Source organism: Rattus norvegicus, chromosome X (genome assembly GCF_021556685.1).
Source record: "Rattus norvegicus strain SHRSP/BbbUtx chromosome X, alternate assembly SHRSP_T2T, whole genome shotgun sequence".
Classification (NCBI taxonomy): domain Eukaryota; kingdom Metazoa; phylum Chordata; class Mammalia; order Rodentia; family Muridae; genus Rattus; species Rattus norvegicus.
Window position 1 is genome coordinate 65,508,454 of NC_141554.1, and position 21,185 is coordinate 65,529,638.

At 38.6% G+C, this 21,185-nt stretch overlaps 1 protein-coding gene and 1 pseudogene across 1 annotated transcript in view; one reads left to right on the forward strand and one right to left on the reverse strand.

Annotated features, from left to right (window-relative positions):
• The window catches only part of Mageb18 (MAGE family member B18), a 756,240-nt gene that overhangs the window by 713,026 nt on the left and 22,029 nt on the right, over positions 1-21,185 (reverse strand). Inside the window, exon 2 of the mRNA XM_087599980.1 lies at positions 11,729-11,814. The gene's annotated coding sequence lies outside the window, so the exon portion shown is untranslated. The remainder of the gene's footprint in view (positions 1-11,728; positions 11,815-21,185) is intronic.
• Positions 3,403-4,989, forward strand: Eif4b-ps4 (eukaryotic translation initiation factor 4B, pseudogene 4; annotated as a pseudogene).

The window sequence follows — 21,185 nt, forward strand, 5'->3', positions numbered from 1 at the left end:
GACAGAGGCTCAGACCAACGTCATAGGATCAGGAGCTAGACAGGACCTGCTCAAAGGCTACTGGGATACAGACATCCTAGTAATACTTAAGTTTGAAACTCTTTCTGCGTGTGTCATTTTTTGTGATATTTTTATTGGGTATTTTATTTATTTACATTTCAAATGTTATCCCGTTTCCCAGTTTCCCCTCTGGAAACCTCCTCTTTCATCCCCCCTCCTTTTGCTTATATCAGGGTGTTCCTCCACCCACCCACAACCATCCTCCCACCTCCCACCCTGACATTCCCCTACACTGAGGCATCAGTCCTTCCTAGAACCAAGGGTCTCTCCTCCCATTCATGCCCAACAAGGCCATCCTCTGCTCCATATGCAGCTGGAGCCATGGGCCCCTCCATGTGTACTCTTTGGGTGGTGGTTTAGTCCCTGGGGGCTCTGGGGGGTCTGGTTGGTTGATATTGTTGTTCTTCCTATGGGGTTGCAAACCCCTTCAGCTCCTTCAGTCCTTCCCCTAACTCTTCCTCTGGGGACCCCGTGCTTAGTCCAATCTATTTTCTAGTGACAAAAAAAGAGATGTGGTTGTTTGAGGCCAGTGATTCAGAGATTTGATGCAGAAAATAAGCACAAAGAAATAACTTTATGACACAGAAATGTTCCTTACTTTGGTGGTGAATATATATATATATATGTGTGTGTGTGTGTGTGTGTGTGTGTGTGTGTGTGTGTGTGTGTGTGTGTGTATTTGGAATACTATGTTTACCACAGTGCAGAAAAAAATAACAAAATTTGTGTACAACATTTAGGCAGGGGATGGGAATTGAATACTGAACATTTTAAATTTAAAATTGTTTGGCTTATCAAACAATAATAATTCATTTTGTTCTTTCTTTTAAAAACTACTGTTCACTAATGCTTATCTTTCCTCAACCAACTGATTTCTAGACTTGAAGCTACAAATCAAGTCATCCCACGTCCATCTCCCCTTGAAGAAAAGCAAGGGAGTTACATTACTCTTTGTTATTCCTTGTATTTTTCAAGCCCTTAAATTATTTTGATTGCTTTCTTTGTATTACCACCATCAATTAGAATGTGTGGAGCCCATTGGGGTGCTTTGAAAATTCCTATCTATTGTTTCTCACACCATGAGAAATTATAAAATTCAAATTATTTATTTAAATGAACACACTATAATTTTTAAATACTCTTAAATTATATGTAAAAGTACCAAGAGGCAGCTAAGATATTGTTCTCTGTCATGTCTAAAAAGATATAGTGTTTCACTTTATGTTAAAACTCACAGTTTTTGTTGAATAACCACATTTTGTCTTCCACCAAAGAAGCTTGATAAACAATCTATTTTAGTTGGTTGATTTGAGGGGGGGTGATGTGTCTGGGATCAAACCCAAGACATTTTTTGCCCTCTAGGCAACTAGATGTTGAGTGTACCATGAAATTACCCATCCCAAGCTCCTACTAAATGTCTCTTACTTTCTATCTCTGGATTCTATTCTGGTTTGGGGTTCTTTTGTTAAGCCAAATTTTTAATTAATTAATTAACTTATTTATATTTCCACTCCAGATTTTATTCCCCTCCAGGTCCACCCCCCCAAGGGTTCCATATCCCATAATCCCCCACTGCACACCCCCTTCATCTCCACAAGGATGTCCCCACCCCACCCACCCCACCAGACCTCTAAACTTCCTGGGACCTCCAGTCTCTTGAGGGTTAGGTGCATCTTCTCTGACTGAACCCAGACCTGGGAGTCCTCTGCTGTATATGTGTTGGGGGCCTCATCTCAGCTGGTGTATGCTGCCTGGTTGGTGATCCAGTGTCTGAGAGATCTCAGGGGTTTAGGTTAATTGAGACTGCTGGTCCTTCTACAGGGTTGCCCTCCTCCTCAGCTTCCTCCAGCTTTTCCCTAAATAGACCACAGGAGTCAGCAGCATCTGTTCATTGGTTGGGTGCAGATATCTGCATCTGAGTCTTTCAGCTGCTTGTTGGGTCTTTTGGAGGGCAGTCATGACAGTTCCCTTTTTGTGAGTGCCCCATAGTCTCAGTAATGGTGTTAGGGCTTGAAGCCTCCTCTTGAGCTGGATCCCACTTTGGATCTGTTGCTGGACCTCCTTTTCCTCAGGCTCTTCTCCATTTTGTCCCTGCAGTTTTTTCAAACAGGAAGAATTATGGGTCCAAGCTTTGGCTGTGGGATAGCAACTCCATCCCTTACTACATTTTCTGTATCCATTCTTCTGTTGAGGGACATCTAGGTTGTTTCCAGCTTCTGGCTATCACAAATAAGGTTACTGTGAACACAGTAGAACATGTGCCCCTGTGGCATGGTAGGGCATCTTAGGGATATATTCGCAAGAGTGGTATTTCTGGATCTTTAGGTAGGTCAAAAATTTTTAAGATGAAAAACTCCTTGTTCACAGAGAAGGCTTTGAAACAAAACCTTTCACAAATGCCTTTCTTCACCTGTTTATTAGAAGTTACATGAAAAACCACTTAACTAGAGAGACTATATACTTGCCGTTACATTTATCACTGCTCTGTAATATGTTTCTCATAAATAATGGCAATGAGTTCATGGTAATGAGGCTACAAATAATGACAGTGGGAATGATCTTCCCTCTGTTTCAATGATTATATGTCATTTATGTTGAGCCCAAACCATCTAACAAGTATCTACTGCTTGATTTGTAAATGATACTTCTTAATAATAGAAATCAAGTATTCCTTCCACATGCTAAAGTCAACCACATGTTGAATGCTGCCAATCACCAGTTACCATTGGTTAAATAGTTATTAATTTATATAATGCTTGTAGTCACCTTACTACATAACTGTGGGCAGTGACTTTATAGAGCACAATATACATCTAGAGCCTATGAAAAGAAATTAAAGTAACCCTTTATTCAATCTGCCAAGGGACTATGGAACCTTGTAATTATCTGGCTTTAGATAGAAGAGATACATTGCAACTGGGTACACACAAGGGCACAGGTTTATGCCTCTGATGACAGATGGCAAGGGAAAAATCTCCAGAGTGCAAGCTTTCTACCAGACCTTTTTAATTTATTTTCCCCAAATGCATCACATTTTAATGCTGGCTCTCTGACCCAGTATGTTATCTTTTTTTTATGAACTTATGATTAACTAGTACCATGGTTTTAAGAGTGAAATTTTCTTCCATTTAAAACTAAATTTTACTCATGAAAGTTATAACCCCTAAACACTAGGTGAAAGAGACCAAATGATGATAAAAGTATTTTAAAAAGGACAAATGAGAACATAAAATATAGTCTAGTACTATAATTACCAGAGCATCTGGAATTCCAGGACCCAAATTTAGTCAGTTACAGTCCTGACAATTCAATCTGAGAAGCAAGGTTCAAGAATTAACCAACATGGTGGCCTCAGCAAAAAAGAAGGGGAAGACCATCTCCCTCACAAACTTTCTAGCTGAGGACGGTGGAACTGGTGGAGGAAGCACTTATGTCCCCAAACCAGTCAGATGGGCTGATGGAACAGACGGTCTGGAAGGAGATATGTCAACAACTCGACATAGTAATGATGGTGTGTACAGGACACCTCCAATTGACCATTCTATCCTTCCCACTCACTGCTCCACCGGCTGCTCAGGACCTCAATATCAACCGGAGCTGTCTTTCCAAGTCACAACCCTACACTGCTTTCCTAGGGAATCTGCACTATGATGTGACAGAAGACTCCAATAGGGATTTCTTTCGAGGATTAAATATCAGTGTTGTATGCTTACCACTTGAACCCAGCAATCCAGACAGGTTGAAAGATTTCAGCTATGTAAAATTTGAGGATCTGGATTCTCAGTGAAGAGTCTCTAGGTAACAGGTGAATTTGAGTGGATGTGGCTGATCAAGAACAGGATAAAGACAGGGACGACTGTTATTTTGGTCGAGATAGAAATCAGGATTCTGACAAAACAGACACAGACTAGAGGGCCCGTCCCACCACAGACAGCTTTGATGACTACCCACCTAGAAGAGGTGGTGATGATAGCTTTGGAGACAAGTATTTGAGACCATTACAATTCAGACTGGGATCGAGATGGATATAGGTATGGATATCTGGACAGCACACGCAGAGACATGGACTGCTATGGGAGTCGGGATTGCTCTGATGACCGAGGCAGCAAAAGCTATGACTCCAGGATAGGCAGTGGCAGAAGAGCAGTTGAAAGTGAGTACCAGAGGGATGATGACTACAGAGGAGATGGGGTCTGCTATAAAGACCGCTATGACAGACTGGATGATCAGTCATGAAGCTCCAGGGATGATTACTCTTGGGAAAATTATAGGCATGATGACAGAGCCCCCCCCAAAAAAAGACCCAAACTGAATCTAAAGCCTTGGAGTACTCCTAAAAATGATGATTCCTCTGCTAGCACCCCCCCCAGTCCAACCGAGCAGCTTCTATCTTTGGAGGGGCGAAGCCTGTTGACACAGCTGCTAGAGAAAGAGAAGTAGAGGAGCGACTACAGAAGGAGCAGGAGAAGCTGCAGCGTCAGCTGGATGAGCCAAAACTAGACTGCTGGCCTCTGGACGAGACAGCCAAGTTGTCGAAGAGAAGAAAGTCAGGAAAGAGAATGGTTGAGGACACCAAGGAAAGATGAAAATAAAGTCGATGGGGTGAGTGCCACAAAAAGTCAAACTGGAAACTCCAGCCATGGTTTGGGGGGTGCAGGGAACAGAGACCACTGGAAGGAGTTGGATAGGAAGGATGGCAAAAAAAATCAAGATTCCAGATCTGCACCTGAACCAAAGAAATCTGAGGAGAATCCAGCCTCCAAGTTCAGTTCTGCAAGCAACTATGCTGCTGCTCTGTCTGTGGACGGTAAGGATGAGAATGAGGAGATGACTGCCTTGAGTAGACCTCCACACCCTGTGCTTTCTCCTTGTTTCCACCCCAAAACATTCAAGAGCAAATCAAATCTCTATCCAGACAAAACAAAATAAACTCACCATCTCCTGAAGACTTTTCTAAACTTTTTTTAATGAAATGAAATTCTTTTGCATGCTGCTGCAGCCTTTTAAAGTATTGAAGTAACTGGAGAACTACCATTGTAGCCAGAGATGTGACTACCGCTTCTGAACAGGGAAGTTGTGTCTGATGATACCAAGCAGTTAGCTGTATGACTAGTGCCTGGGGCTCCATTCAGCAGAAACGCAGTGACAGAGAGGCAGTCACATCAGTTAGGCAGTAGAGAAAGCAGAGAGAAGTGAGATTTCTACCGCCTAATTCTTATTCTAAGGTGGCACCTCTGAATTCCCAAACGTTACCTGAACAAATGTCCCATCCTTAGAAAGGTAGCTTTAGTCTCTCAAGCTGTTTTAGTCTCCAGGAGGCTGCCAGCCCCTCTACTTTAGTTCTGCCTTTCAACGGGGCCAGTCTAGGGAGAGTCATTTTATTTTTTTAATCCCCCCCGCCCCAACTAAGGGGATAGTTGGTAGTGAGTCTACAGGCCACTAACAAGTAGCACCGCTGGTGTACCAAAATGAATGGGAAACTCAAGTGTGGTTAGAAAAGCTTTGGGGAGGTGATTGATTATATTTTATACCAAGTAGTAAGGGAAATGGTGTGACCTCCAGTAAAGACATGAATAGAATGGTCATTTCTGGATGAGAAAGCAGTTAGAGGTAGTGGGAAGTTCTAGTCTTGTGTATTCTGGTTTTTCCCCTTCTAAACTGTCCTTTCTAGAGGTCTGAACATATCTACATTCTTTGAAAAACCTTGTCACTCTGGCCACCTCATGCTGTCCATGACACTTAGACTCTGAGAGCTGTCTATCTGTGAGTCACACACCTCCCACAGACATTGTATTTTGGCCACAAGGGGCAGTGGCCTGAGTACTCACTGCTTTTTTCAAGCAAACTAGGTTTGTGCTATCTTTGATTCCTGCCCCCCCCCCCATCCGCCTGCTCCTGCTGCTCTCATCCCCAACTGATGGGCTTGGGTGGTGTTGGGGGTGAGTTGGAGACCTTCAGGCTTAATTGGAGAGTTTTAAAGTTTCTATACATTTCCTTCGATGGATGGAGCCCCAAGCTGGTGCCTGAGTTTATAAAGTATGTGACCTAGACTGTGGTTTTCTGCCTAGGTGGGTTGGCTTCTTTATGCCCTTCAAGAATAAAGGAGAATGCAAAGAACTATTGACCAAGGTCCTGGTTTCTCTTGCAACACTGTCGCTTGACCTGTCTGTTTTGATGTGCACCTTTGTAGGGGTCAGCTCCAAAGATGGCAAGCTTCTGTGCTGTGGGTAGTCAGGTACCTGCAGACAGATGATTCCTTGGTCTTAGTGCAAGGCCCTAGGCCTGCTGTGCAAGAGCATTGATGTCACGTGCTGCAGCAGTAGGCACAGCAAATTGGTTCCCCAGTGGATTTAATTGGCTAGTAGCTAGGAAGAGGGCATTTGCAGAGATACCCACAGTTGAATTTTTAAAAAAAAAAGGCAAAACATTGACAATGAGAAGGTAGTTTGCCCTCTTCATGTCTATTTCCCTTCCAGATAGTTGCATCCAAAAGACAGCTGTTTTGTCCCCCTCTCCTACTTTGCTCCTCTGTTAAAGTAAAAACAGGGGTTGACTTATGCCCCGCTCCTGAATACATGTAAAATTTGTACAAAAAATATTTTCTACGGAAATGATTTGTAATGTGTAGACATTACTTGGGAGATGTCTTAAGGTGTAAAATTCTATCCTTTGGGTTGAGGGTTTTTGTTTTTCTCCAAATGAATCCAGTTTTTTTTTTTTTAAAGAATTAACCAAAGCAACTTCTACTACCAAATAGCTTGGTCTCACAAATATGGATGAGTTTCCCAAGCCTCTCTTCTAAACCGTGTGGTAGCTTTGGGTATCATAGTAACATAGGGAATACAAAAATTTCTTGTACACCCCATAAGATGAAGTGCTATAACTTAGATGCCTAACTTATGTGAGCCAAATCTAGACTTCCAAATGCATGGCAAAAATATGAGCCTGGCTTATAATTTGTCCTGAAAAAAGGAGCTGGGCTCAGTTGTCAAACATATGGTAGGCTTCGGGACAGATAGTTTACGTCATTTTGAATACTCCTTCTATGCACAACTCTTTCCAGTTACTGTGGAAAAATTGAAAAATAACTAATATATGTCATAAATAGAGCGTGACTGAAAAGCTTTCCATGTGGATAACTGATTATTGTACAATTTAAAAGAAAAAACACATTACTGTCAAAATTGAACAAGGGACCCATGATGTGCCTCAATGGGGACAGATGTTTGCTGTCAAGGCTCCAAATTCTGCAAATTGTCCTCTAACCACCTCAGATACACTGTGATATATGGATACCAAAACACACACACACACACACACACACACACACACACACACACACACGGACACATGGACACACTGAATAAATAAGCAATATGGGAATAAGAGTACCAAATGAACTCATCTTCCTCCAGCTGTTTGATATCATTCTAGTCTGTTTTATAATGACAGTCATATACATTTAAAAGCCTCACTCAATGCCACACTCTATTAGCAGTTTCACTACAACCAATTTTTCAACCTATATTCTTTAAACAACAAAAAAACCCAAGTTCTTTGATATTTTTATTTCAAAAACTAAAAAATTAAATTCCCTTCATGTGTTAGTAAATGTTTTCAATTAATTTCCTTTCAATAATAAAATAATAGTATTATATTTAAAAATCTAAAAAAAGAGCTGTACTCTTAGAATTCCTAAGAATATTTTATAAGCTTTGGTGTTCATTTTGTAAAACTCTAGTTAATTTTCTCTCGGGCTTTGCAGAAAGGCTAGATGTGTTGGGTATTTCACATAAGTGAATTATCTCAAATGCTCTTATATTGTTTAGTTTTGTTATGATCTCAACCTTCTCATAACTAAAACATTTGCCCTCAATAATAGTATTTACTGCAATTATATATATATATATATATATATATATATTTCTATCAAACACTTCTATTTACTAGGTCTGGGTAAATAAATAAAACATGATTTCTGTCCTTAAATAGCTTACATTATCAAGAAAAGTAAGTAGTAGGTATAAGCAGTTAGATGTTTATTATATTACTTCATGATAATATTACATTGTCATAATCATTGCCACGAGGTATTGGGTCCCTTACTACATTCCAGGCACTAGTCTTAGGACATTAACTATACAATTTAAGTTGCATGCTCACTGTACCCTTAAGCCATGGATTAACATTTTACGAAGAAGGGACTTCGAGCACAGAAAGAACAAGCAATGCATTGAAAGAAGTCTAATTGGTGACTACGTTACAGACTGATTTTAAACTCTAAAAGTCATGATTCGAGAAGTCCAAATTTAAAACTACTAGAACATAATGTGTCTCATAATGCACAATTAATTCTGTTAGTAGCTTTGGATAAAAGACCAAAGGAAAGAGTTCCAGAAAAGATGACATTTGTTACAGATAAATCAAGGACAAAGTGTGCCTTGAATCTCCAGCCATGTCTTCATATCAAACTCATTTCTTAATTTTTGTTTTGTAATTATTTTAGATTATCCAGATACTTAAATATTAAAGGACAAAATCTAGATAGAAATAAGAGCAAAGAGAAGCCCTATGGCATCTTTATGTATTTCTGATTAAAAAAAAATAAATGGACAGACATGTGAAGGGAAAAAAATGATGTGTGCTATCCAAGTGAAGTCTCCACTAAATGAAACCTTCAGTAGTCTGTGCAGATTCAGAGTCAAAGTAATTTAAGAAGGAACATTTAAAACAGTCCACCTCAATTCTACCCATGCCTTCCCAGCCTTCCCACTGTGAGATCTAATATTTAAATGTGTCGCCATGACTGCCTGCTCTTGCAGAAATATTCTCTTTGCCTAAGTCTGTCTTCAGACTCTCTTCTTAGTCAAAGATCTGGGACATGATTTGTATTCATCCTGAAACCACCAGCATTAATTGCTTTAGTGCTTTCTGATTACTGTGTCAGCAAAGTAATATAATTTACATTCCAGAAGGAAGGGATTCCTATTTGGCAAGAGTTAACTAATTCAGGGTGAAAATGAAGAGGAAGGGTCCCTGTAAATTATACAGTAAACTTTCAGTAAAGATTACCTTAAATTTATTCTTAAATTCTTATTAATCAGATGGGTTTTAATCTTTAAAATCAATTTCACATTTTATACATTAAAAATCATAATTCCAAATACCGGTTTGGGAGTAGCTTAAAATTTTTATTGTAAAGAGAACTATTGCCAACTTGACTTAGAAATTACATTTCATTTTTCTGGTTTTTAAAACAAACCCACATGAAAATTTACTTCAGAAGCTTTCTAAAATATAAACACATACATATATAAAAAGAATTAAAATAGTTACCCTATAATGGGGCAAGAATTCTCCTAATAGATGTCACTGGCTAACAACAACAATCTCCAATGTCAGAAATGAAGGTTTCTACTGAACTGAGAACGGGACCCCCGTTGAAGGAATCAGAGAAAGGACTGGAAGAGCTTGAAGGAGCTCGAGACCCCATATGAACAATGCCAAGCAACCAGAGCTTCCAGGGACTAAGCCACTACCTAAAGACTATACATGGACTGACCCTGGACTCTGACCTCATAGGTAGCAATGAATAACCTAGTAAGAGCACCAGTGGAAGGGGAAGCCCTTGGTCCTGCCAAGACTGAAACCCCAGTGAACGTGATTGTTGAGGGGAGGGTGGTAATGGGGGGAGGATGGGGAGGGGAACACCCATAGAGAAGGGGAGGGGGAGGGGGAGGGGCTAGGGGGATGTTGGCCCGGAAACCAGGAAAGGGAATAACAATTGAAATATAAATAAGAAATACCCAAGTTAATAAAGATGAAAAAGAAGAGTAAAATAAATAAATAAATGAAGGTTTCCTCTTTTTGAAGTTGTTGGCACCTGATGGACCCTGAGCTATTAAATGCTATTTCCATTAGTATTGGTTACTCTCCAGAACAGTTAAGACACTATTGCTGAAGGTGCCATATACTTGTTCAAAGAACACAGAGAAATCAAGCCAGTATTTACCTGGAAACTTCATCCCTACTGACAAGCTTTTAAACTGCTATTCATATTACCAGTGGAGAAAAAAACAGTATTAGTCTTATCCAGATGTAAATTCTGTAGGTAACAATAACAACCTGCCTGCTAAGATATGCTTACTGGTGCAATAGTGACTTAAATGTCATGGGAGTAACCAACTACTTTCTAATTGGATTTAAGGTCTGCTTCTTGATATGGAACCCAGCTCACACAGTTACTCAGGCCAAGAACCTGTGGCTAGACTGGTCATAGGCTGCATGGGAGAGCCTACTAATATTACTCTGCTAATGGGACATGGCATTAAACTGACTTGTAACAACTTCATACTTGTAGACTAATTCATCTCTCAAACTTCATCAGAAAAGTTTCCTTTTTGAATAGATGGTGATTAAAAAGGAAATACAGGGACAAAGAGTGGAGCAGAGACTGCAGGAAAGGCCATCCAGAGACTGCCCCACATGGGGATCCATCCCATATGCAGCCACCAAACCCAGTCAGTATTGCTGATGCCAAGAAGTGCTTGCTGATAGGAGCCAGATATGGGTGTCTCCTGAAAGGCTCTGCCAGAGCCTTACTGATACAAATGAGAATGCTTGCAACTAACCATCAGACTGAGAAGAGGGACCCCAGTAGAGGAGTTAGAGAAAGGACTGAAGGAGCCGAAGGAATTTGCAACCCCATAGGAAGAATAGCAATATCAACCAACCAGATACCCCATAGCTCCCAAGGACTAAACCACCAACTAAAGAATATATAGGGGGGAGGGAGCACATGCCTCCAGCCATATATGTAGCAGAGTATTGCCTTAAATGGCACCAATGGGAGAGGAGCCCCTTGGGTCCTGTGGAGGCTCCCAGGGCAGGGGAATGCTGGGGCATTGAGGCAGAAGTAGGTGGGCAGGTGGGGGAGCACCCTCATAGAGGCAGGGGGAGGGAGAGAGGATAGGGGGTTTGGAGAGGGGAAACTGGGAAGGGGGATAACACGTGAAATGTAAATTAAAAAAAACAATAAAAAATGGAAAAAAAGCCACCAGAGACCCACAACTGGTCAACATGCAGAGAATAATGACTACAGAGTGTTCAGATATAAACGGGACATCTATATCATATAATATCCTCCTAAAGCTCAGGGATCATTGTGAAAGAGGAGGAAGAAAGAACCAGTCATTGAATGATTACAAGGAAAATACACAATAGGGAAGCTGCACATATGAATGTATAGCAGTTGTGACAGCATGAACAGTATTTGCACAAGTTCAAGCCAGGCAAATGTACCAGTGTGGCAGAGGAAGGCGGTCACAAAGCCCCACTCCTAATTAAAGAACTATTGGTAATCAATAGCCACCAGAAAAGGGAGAGTTATTTTCTTCTTTAAAGGTGGGACCCCCTATAAGGTCTAACATACCTCAGTTGATGACCATGTAGGTAAGAGTACAATAGACAACACCAATTGGATTCAATAGTTTTTTTTGTTTTTTTATGAAGAAACAAAGTTGGATGAGTAAGGATGTGAGAGGAGAAGGATAGGACATTTAAAATGATCAAAATACAAAGTACTAAATTCTTGAAGAATTAACTAAAATATTTCTTTATAAAATCCAGATAGTTCTAGAAAGAAGGCTCAATGGATAAAACTACAAACCTGATTATCTGAATTTGATCCCTGGAACCGATGGTGGTAGGAAACTGGATGTAGTGATGAGCGTCTGTCATCCCAACGCTGCACCTCTTATGGGAAGAAGAGATAAGCAAATCAATAGAAAGCTCATATGTACAGTGTAGACACAGAAACAAGACTGATCCTGCCTCACAGCCAAGATAGAAGGAGAGAACCAACCCCCCCCCAGAAAGTTATCTTCTAACAAACAGATACACAGGGGAAAATAATAAATCTTTTGCAAAAAATTCAGGAAATTACATTTCCACAATATATTTGCTAAAACTAAAAGGCCAACATAGGAACACTGCTAGTCATTAAAATGTTTATTTAGATTTTACTGCTATTTCTTGCAATAGCATCTCTCTTTTCCAGGATCATCCCAAGATACCAGACTGAATAAATTACTTGTCACTTCTTGCCAGTCTCTGGACTCTTAACAGTATTTTGTTTTGTTTTGTTTTGTTTTGTTTCCTTGCTTTTCATACTAACCTGATATCCTGTAAAGTACTTCAAAGTGGATTTTTCTGATGTTTCTCCCATGACTAGACATACCTAGGCATTTGGGAGAAGAATATCATAAAGATGGAATACGTTTCATCGCATCACATTGGGAAATATTAGATATCCCAAATTGTTTATATTTATCCCCTAATAATGTAATGTTATTCAGATTTCTTAACTGAAAATTTACTGTTTTTCCTTTACTCTAGTATATACTTTGGGGAAAAGTCACCTTTTAAAAACATTTTATTGAAAAAAATTCATACAATATATTTAGATCATGGTTTTCTCTCCCCAGTTAATCCTAGATCCTCCCTACCTCCTTCCAGAACCAACTTCATTAGATTCCTCTGTCTTTCAAACAAACAAGAAAAGCAATCACCAAAAAACCACACACAAACAAAAAATAAACAACCAAACTACTGACCATACCAAAAAAGAAAAAAAAAAGCCCAAATAAAGCAAAATGAGACAAAAGGTCTACAAAACTACCATTGGGTTTATTTTGAGTTGGTTAGTGGCATGGTAGGTGTGTAATATCAACTCCTTGTCAAATAGTAACCTTCATTTATTATAACCAACTTCCTCCAATAAATAAATACAGTGAATAGTCCTGATAATATATATCATATGTATGAATTTTTAACTATTGATAGAAATTCTTATCCTTTAGTTGCCACACTCATGGTCCTAAAATGTTAATTCCTATCATTTTAATTTTTGGTAGCATTTCAGTAAAGTAAGCTTCCAGGGAAGCAAAGCAAACCATAATGGGCCTATCTCATCTTGTTGAAGACTTGTCATTAAGTAAATACATAAAAGATGTGGGTCTGTATGGACTCACATACAAACTCACTTAGCCCATCAACAGTCTAGCATACAAACCCATACCACAGTGCAATGGTTCTCAAGCTTCCTAATGCTATGACCCTTTAATATAGTTCTTCATGTTGTGATGACATCCATTCATTGCCACTTTTCAACTGTAACTTTGCTATTGTTATGAATTATAATATAAATATCTGATATGCAGGATATCTGATATGCAACCTCCTAAGGAGTTGCAACCCACACTCAAATAGTGGCAGGTATTTGAGTAGGGCTGGGCAAAAAGTAACCACATACAGACAAAAGGACTGTAGTTTTCTTGTTTCCAGAATTAAAAAAAAATGTTGTCAATGTTGATGCAATCACTACTACTAGTGCATTATTATTATTATTATTATTATTATTATTATTATTATTATTATTATTATCAAAGTGTGTGGAATGCATGAATAGGCAGAGCACAGAGTGTGTTTAAAACAATGAATCTATTCTGTGTGGTGGTGCTACAATGTTGCATACATGTCCAAACCCAAAGGAGCAAGCTTTAACATAAACTGTGGACTATGGGTGATAAGGGTACATGAGTTTAAATTCAGACAATTATGATGGTGTACAGTTCTAGTGGAGAAGCAATGTTAAAAAGAAAAGGTTTTGCATGTTGGAGAAGGGGGTCAATGGAGTGTCTGACTTCCATTTTTCTGAAAACCTAAAGCTGCTCCCTTAAAAAGTCTTTTGTCCCCCAAACAAAAGCCTATGGGCATATACAATTTTATAAGACAAAACGAGATTTACTTTAAATCTTTACTTAAAAACTGTCATGTTTAATATAACTTTCCTTTTCAAAATATTTAAAACAATTTAATGCCTATAATCCTTCAGGCTCTGCCCATAGAGGGCATTAGTATTAAGAGTTCATCTGCTGAAGCCTAGCTGATGAATTGATTGCCTTTAAATACCAACGGTGTATTTGCTCTGAAATTTTCCTCTCGATAATTCCTCCGACTTTGTCTTTTCTTCCACACCAAGAAGGTCACTCATTCTTATGACAGTTCAGACACTGATAGTTTTGTTTTAAATGATAGTTAGTCATTGTATTAGTCATTTCCAACTTCCTTGAAGAAATATTGAAACCTTCATTCCCAAATCCATTACCTGCTATGACTAGAACTGAAATCATCCCTTCTCGACTCCTAGGCCTGCCAAATTCTCAACCCAGTAACTTATTGGAGGTATGTGTGAAATGGCATATGCCCAGAGGAGAGAAAATAGCATATAAAAAACAAGTGACACAGTATACTATTGCAACTCTGCAGAGCATAATCCCTCATCAGGAAGAAATTTTCTTTCCACTGCACAATTTTCTCAGCAGCTAAGCTACGATTTTGCAAAATTAAATAAGAGTTATGCTCTTTTAAAAAAAAGCTGAGTGTTTCATTGAGCAGCAAGAGATGTGTATTGTGGCACACAGTAGCATTTTTTTTAAAAGAGAGAGAGAAAAAGTCATCCCCATACCATTCCTTCTTCCTATACCCCCGAACAATATGATTGTTTCAGAGGATATAAGTTTGCATTTCAATTTCTTCCCAACACACAGTGGAAAAATTGTAAAACTGGAGCTTGAAACCAGAAAGTCACGCAGGGCTTTGTGTGTGCTTTGAAGAGAAAGGGAAAGCGATGAACAGAAAGGAAGCAGAAACCCATTGTGCTGCTCTGGTCTGCAGCCAACCCACCCCACTTACTCCTGTTTCTGGTGCCTCAGGGAGTTTGTTTTTTCAAGCTTTTGTGGCAAAAAGAAAAATGTATTTAGAAATAGGGGGAAATCTATTTTGCAAAATGATATTATTTAGTCCAATCCTAGCAATTGGTGATAAAAAAAAGTGAAGGCATGGAACTGACTTTTAGAAAATTGTATATGCTAGACTTTTGTGTGTGATTGTTGTAGCCTCTAAAGATCAAATAACAGTTCTCTGATGCTAAAAAAAAAGTAGTTTTTTTAAATTTTTTTCTCAACAACTAAATGAGAGTCTTTTGTACCCACTTTGCATATTTACAAGTAAAAGAAACGGTTTCTGTGGGCTTTCTAGGAGGGAGTCACATGTAGCTCTGCTTCATAACTTCACGGTAGAACAGATGAGGGCCGTGTCGAAACACCAAAGAGCAGCAGTGAGTATGAGCATTATCAAAAGTCATCTCTCAGTCTGCTGATTCCTCTTAGAGCCAAGACCTCCTCTTCTGGAAAATTCTGCAATCCTGGAACACTGTGAAGTTTCAAAAGTCATCTAGCTCTGTCACATGTCAAACTAGTGGTTTTTTTACAAGGAAGAAGTCATGGATTGACACATTCCAAATAAATTTTATAAGACCATAACAATATCATCAAATGAATCATTTGCTTACAGTCTTTCCTACAATAGCTTCCCTGAAAAGTTGATAAATGTACAAAATATAAGTGCATATATATATATGCATATCCATACTCATAAACATTTACCTACATGATAATTTATAGCAAATATCTGTTATATACAGATGTACATCTATATCTAACATGGTATTCATTATTCATATATGTATGTATATAATTGCATTTCAAGCATCTAGCAATAATTTAACAACTTCCAATTTTCTCAAATGTATGAAAACGTGGACTAAATTATGCGAAAATATGACTAAAGTATAACTCATGGTTAGAGTACATGCCTAGCATGTATGAGGCTGTGGGCTCCATCCCTCATATAAAAAATAATGGAGATCATTTCTAGGGAGTACAAAATATGAGGATGTCATCTGTATTTTTATGAATGCAGTATTATATAAGGAGTAGAAAAGAGCTACTTTAGATTTAGGTAAACAACATAAGGTAACAACACAGAATCTCTACTGATGAAACAATTGATTTTTAGCTGCTTATTGCCAGAGATCTTCGTGTTACTCTAATAGATGGGAGCATCTGTTAGATGGGAGCATTGCTAGGTAAATGGATCCTTTTTTATAAACAAAGGAGATGGCTAAATCCTATCAATAAAGATGCAAAACTTCAACTACCCAGTGTATACACTGAACTTTGACATAAAGCACCAGTAAGCAAATTGAGATCATTTAGACAAATGAGTGTCTTCTTTTGTAGATTCAATTAATGGCAATATTTTCAGGGGTATAGAAATGCATTAAACCACATGCCACTGACAGATTTGGTTAACTTCACAAAAACCCCGTTCATTCATTCACCCCGTGTCTAATACTTAAAACATATGTCAAGCCTTATTTGATCTAAACTTTATTGTTCAATGTTTCACTTAAAGTTATTTTTCCTACTGGGTTCCACCGAAAAGCTTTGGACTTACAAAGAAACAAAAATAACATTGTTCTTTTTGATTTGTCATTACTTATGTCAGTAAGATTTCATAACCATAAGATGTTTATGTAGAAATTTTACAACATTAGGATCCCCTTTAACCTTTAACCGCTTTTCCTTATAATAAGTTTTACAGATGAATCTCTCCAAGACCACTTTATTTTAGTTATTCAAAAATAACTGTAATAATGTTACTTCATTTCTCCCTTTAGAATCCATTCTGTGAAAGTTATCAAGACCTTGGCTGTTTATCTTGTGAAATTCTGCACAAAGAGATGCAAACTGAGTAACCATAGGAATATTAACTTTTGATTATAGAACTGACAACACAGCACTTGTGTTATAAATAAGAAAAATTTCTACCACCTTTCTGAAGTAAGTTCAGGATATGACATCAAAAATTAGAGCCAAAGGAATGAGCAGCCAGACTCCTTTAAAGGTAATTTAAATGGAAAACTTCTTAGTCCCCGCCTATTCAAAAAGTATCCTAAAAGTAGAAAAACAAAGAAGGAAACTTGAGAAATTACAAAAGTTATATGCATTCATTTGTTCCAGAAGAAGGTCGATCATGAATACATATTTCAAACACTAGAGCTTAAAAAGGCTTTTGCCAGCTCTTAAGACCCTTTTCCTTCTACTGGGTTGTCATGTCCAGCCTTGATGTGAAGACAGGTGCATAGTCTAATTGTAACTTGCTATGTTGGTTGACATCCCTGGGAGGCCTGCAATTTTCTGTCAGGAAACAGAGGAGGAGTGGATCTGGGAAAGAAGGAAGGTGGAGGGGCACTGGGAGATGTGGAGGAAGGGAAAACTGCAGTCAGATGTTTTGCATGAGAGAAGAATAAATAAAAAGAAAAAGACAAACTCTCAGGCCTCCTAAGCCCTTTTAAGGCCACAGAAACATTGAAATAGTGACATTTTACTTTATTTTCTACTGATAAACTTACCTCCTCATAGATACTAAAAAGTCATCTACTCCAGATGTCCAATTCACTACTGTTAGAAACTTATGGAAGGAACCTTGCTTGTTATGCTGTTAAGAATCTATGGACGCTTTCTTTTTTTTTTTTTCCTGACTCATCCATTTGACCTTTCCCTCTCTCTACACACCAACTTATGTTGTGTCTAAACTATCAAAAGTAGTATAAGCCAATTCATATCTGTATCTGATTATTAGAAATATGGAAAGACTCAGTTTTGAGCTTACAGAAATATAAAGCACATAAAGATTTCTAAACATGGGAGTCAGAGCTTTAATTTAGAAATCTGATGGAGCATATTCCCAAATAAAAGATAGTTTTAATTCCTAGTCTGAATAGATAAACAAAGAGTCAAATGAACATGAGATAAATATACTAATAGTGTCCTCAAATACTTTGGTTGCTACTGTTGGACAATCTTACTGGCCTTAACAGCATATGTGTTAAAGGTAAATTTTCACTTTTTAGTCTTTGGGTGTTACAGGGTAGGCAATTGATTCTAAGCCTTTCTGGCATGCCTAATATAAGAGGATTTGAGTTGAGTTTATTATCTCTTTAGTGCAGAAGTCTGGGAAATGAAGAGGCTAGACCAGAGAGACTCAATCCAGCTAGCGTTCCTTTTTGTTTTTCAAGCTGCCCTGACAATAATGCGGCAGGGTGAAAAGATCAGGAGCACTTTATACACATTGTGCTAATTACTGCAAGTACTTAAAGTTGTAATTAGCTTATTATACTGCAGAGATTCTAACATGGCATGTCTTTCAAAAGAATTTCTCTCCAGATCATTAGTGGGAAAGCTAACAACATCTGCTTCAAATAAAATCAACCAATTAGCACAGGCAACTCCACATAGTTTGCAATCAGAGAATTATATTGTGCCAAGTGCTAATTTCAATGTGAATGCTATCTCCTTCTCATATCCCACGCTTCTCTGCCAGCACAGCTGGTGTTTAACACCACTGACTTCAGCGAAGTCTCCAAAAACTTATGTTAATTTGAAATAACCTAATCAGAAGTGTGCAATACAGACTGAGGTTGATCTCAGCTTAATTAAAACTGACCTTGTCATTTCACTGCCTGTAAAACACCATTATCTCACCATTTATCACTCAACTACCACAAATATTCCACTTACGTGAAAACCTAGGAAGATGGGTCCCAAGCCACTAGAGCTATTTTCAGGAGTACTGTGAGCACTGGAGCTTAATGGAAGGAGAGGTCTGCCTATAAGTATGGGGTAACAATAAAAGTAATTCAGGGGACTCAAAATAACTTGTCAGCTCTACCCATGAAGGCTGCTTCTGCCCACTTCCGTTGGCTCGAATGACATATTCACTCCAGAGACTGACAGGCATTAGCAGATGTGAAGGCTTTCATTTTAAAATTAATATCTCACCCAGTACCTTTCAGTGAGCTGAATCGTTCAATCACTAAGCATGACATGGCAGGTGTGATGTGTACAAGGCACTAAATTCTTCTGCCAAAGGTACTAGAAAACATCTGCTCACATGCGTGTGTGTGCATGTCAATGGATGAACTGCTGAGAAAAAGTGATTACAACTAGAATATGTAATATGCTTAGATTCACAAAAATAAAAGACAAAGTAAAATTTCTTTTCAGTGCATACATATCATCAAATATACCTTGTTACCCTGCAGCAAGTCCATAACCTGTACATACTGGGGTGTGTGTGTGTGTGTGTGTGTGTGTGTGTGTGTGTGTTCTACTGTCTGTCAAATTAAACAACTGCCATTCTGGATTTCTGCACATTAATAGGAAGTTAAAAGTGGCTTCAGGTCCTCCTTCTAGGTTTTGTCTTAATGTTTTCATATAATCTTAGTCAAAACCATGTTGAAAGCAAGGCTAAAAGCATTGTTTTGTTTGTGAAACCATTATAATCAGGAAGAGTTTCTTATTTGTCCTCAAATCACATGCTTACTGTCAACTCAACATAATTGCTGATGTTTTTTCTCCATTCAAGGAAATATCATTTTTTGCTTTTGTTCTCCCCACAGTCAACCCAGTTCCATATTACATCAACTCTAACCCTGCAGCACTTATGAACTGGATTGATCTTTTTAATGCAGATATTGATTATCTTGAATTGTTTAATGTTTGGTGGATTGTTTATATTTTTTGTTTGAGTGTTTTGCCGCATGTTAATCTGTATCACATGCATATGTGGTATGTATGGAGGTTAGAAGAGGTCATCAGATCCCATGGAACTGAAGTTACAGACAATTTGAAGCAACCATCTGGGCACTGGGAACTGAACCTGGGTCCTTTGCCAAAATAGTCAGAGTTCATAACTGCTGAGACATCTCTCTATCTCCATGTGTGGCAATTTTATCTTAGCCATGCTATAGGAGAAATACTCTCTATGCAAAGATCGGTTCTTGTTGAGCAAATAATGGTCATTGTATACAAAATCTAAATTTTGTTAAGTATATGACCATAAGCAAGTGTGATCTCGAACCATATGTCAAAATTTCCAATTTCAAAATTGTACATGAGATGCAAAATACTGACTTTAAACTGTTAAAGATTTTGAGAAGAATAGTAATAACTGCCTAAATCAAAGAGTTCAATTTACTTAATGAGGCTCAGAGAAAGAAGCCAAACATTCAATGAAATATAAAGGAAAAATTATGAGACCACTTAAGAAATTTTGTAAGTAAAAGGAAATAGCCATTACATTCATGTTATAAGCATAAATGCAAATAAAAGGAAAACAAATGCATTGAAAGCACCATTTTAAATGTAATTTTAAAATTAATTTTATATGTTTATTCACTTTACTTCCCAATACCAGTTCCCCTCTCCTCCTCAAACCTCAGCACCCCCCAACACACATCTCCTCCCCCCATTCTTCTGAAAAGGGAGAAACTCCCTGAGCTTTTCCCCTCTCCAAAAACCAGTCGCTGCAGGATTAGGTACATCCTCTCCCACTGAGGTGAGACAAAGGCAGCCCAGTTAGGGCAACAGGATCCACAGGCACCCAAACAGATTCAGGGACAGCCTCCATTTTTGTTGTTGGGGTGACCTGCATGAAGACCAAAGCTATACTTTCGGTATGTATATGCAGGGGCCTATGTCCAGTCCATATATGTTCTTTGGTTGGTGGTTCAGTCTCTGGGAGCCCCCAAGTATCCAGGTTAGTTGATTCTGTTGGTCTTTCTGTGGAGTTCCTATACATTTCAGGTCCCCCAATTCTTCCAAAAGACTCTCCAAGCTCCATCTAATGTTTGGCCATGGGTCTTTGTATCTGTTTCCATTAGCTGCTAAGGTGGAGCCTCTCAGAAGACAGTTATGCTAGGATAACTGTAAGCATAACAGAGCATCATTAATGGTGTCAGGGACTAGTTATTACCCATGGAGTGCATCTCAATTTAGGCCAGTCTTGGTTGGTCATTCCCTCAGTCGCTGCTCTATCTTTTTCATTGCACATCTTGTAGGCAGGACACTTTTGGGATCAAAGGTTTTGTGAGTGAGTTGATCCCTCTACTGGGAGTCCTACCTGGTTGGTAGATAAGAAAATAGTTCATGTCAAATATTCAGTTTTATGCCCCTGGCAAATAGATACTGTTGTTATTTTTGCTATATTTACCCCTGCTATGACAAAACAGTAACATTTTCTAGAATAATTCTGAACATTGCCTCTTTGTCACACATCAGATATCAGTGTCTCTGTGTATTCTACCTCCAGGCTGGATTATTCACCCTTTCTTGATTTCATAAAACTTTATGCATCTTTTGCAGAATGGTTTGGGATGG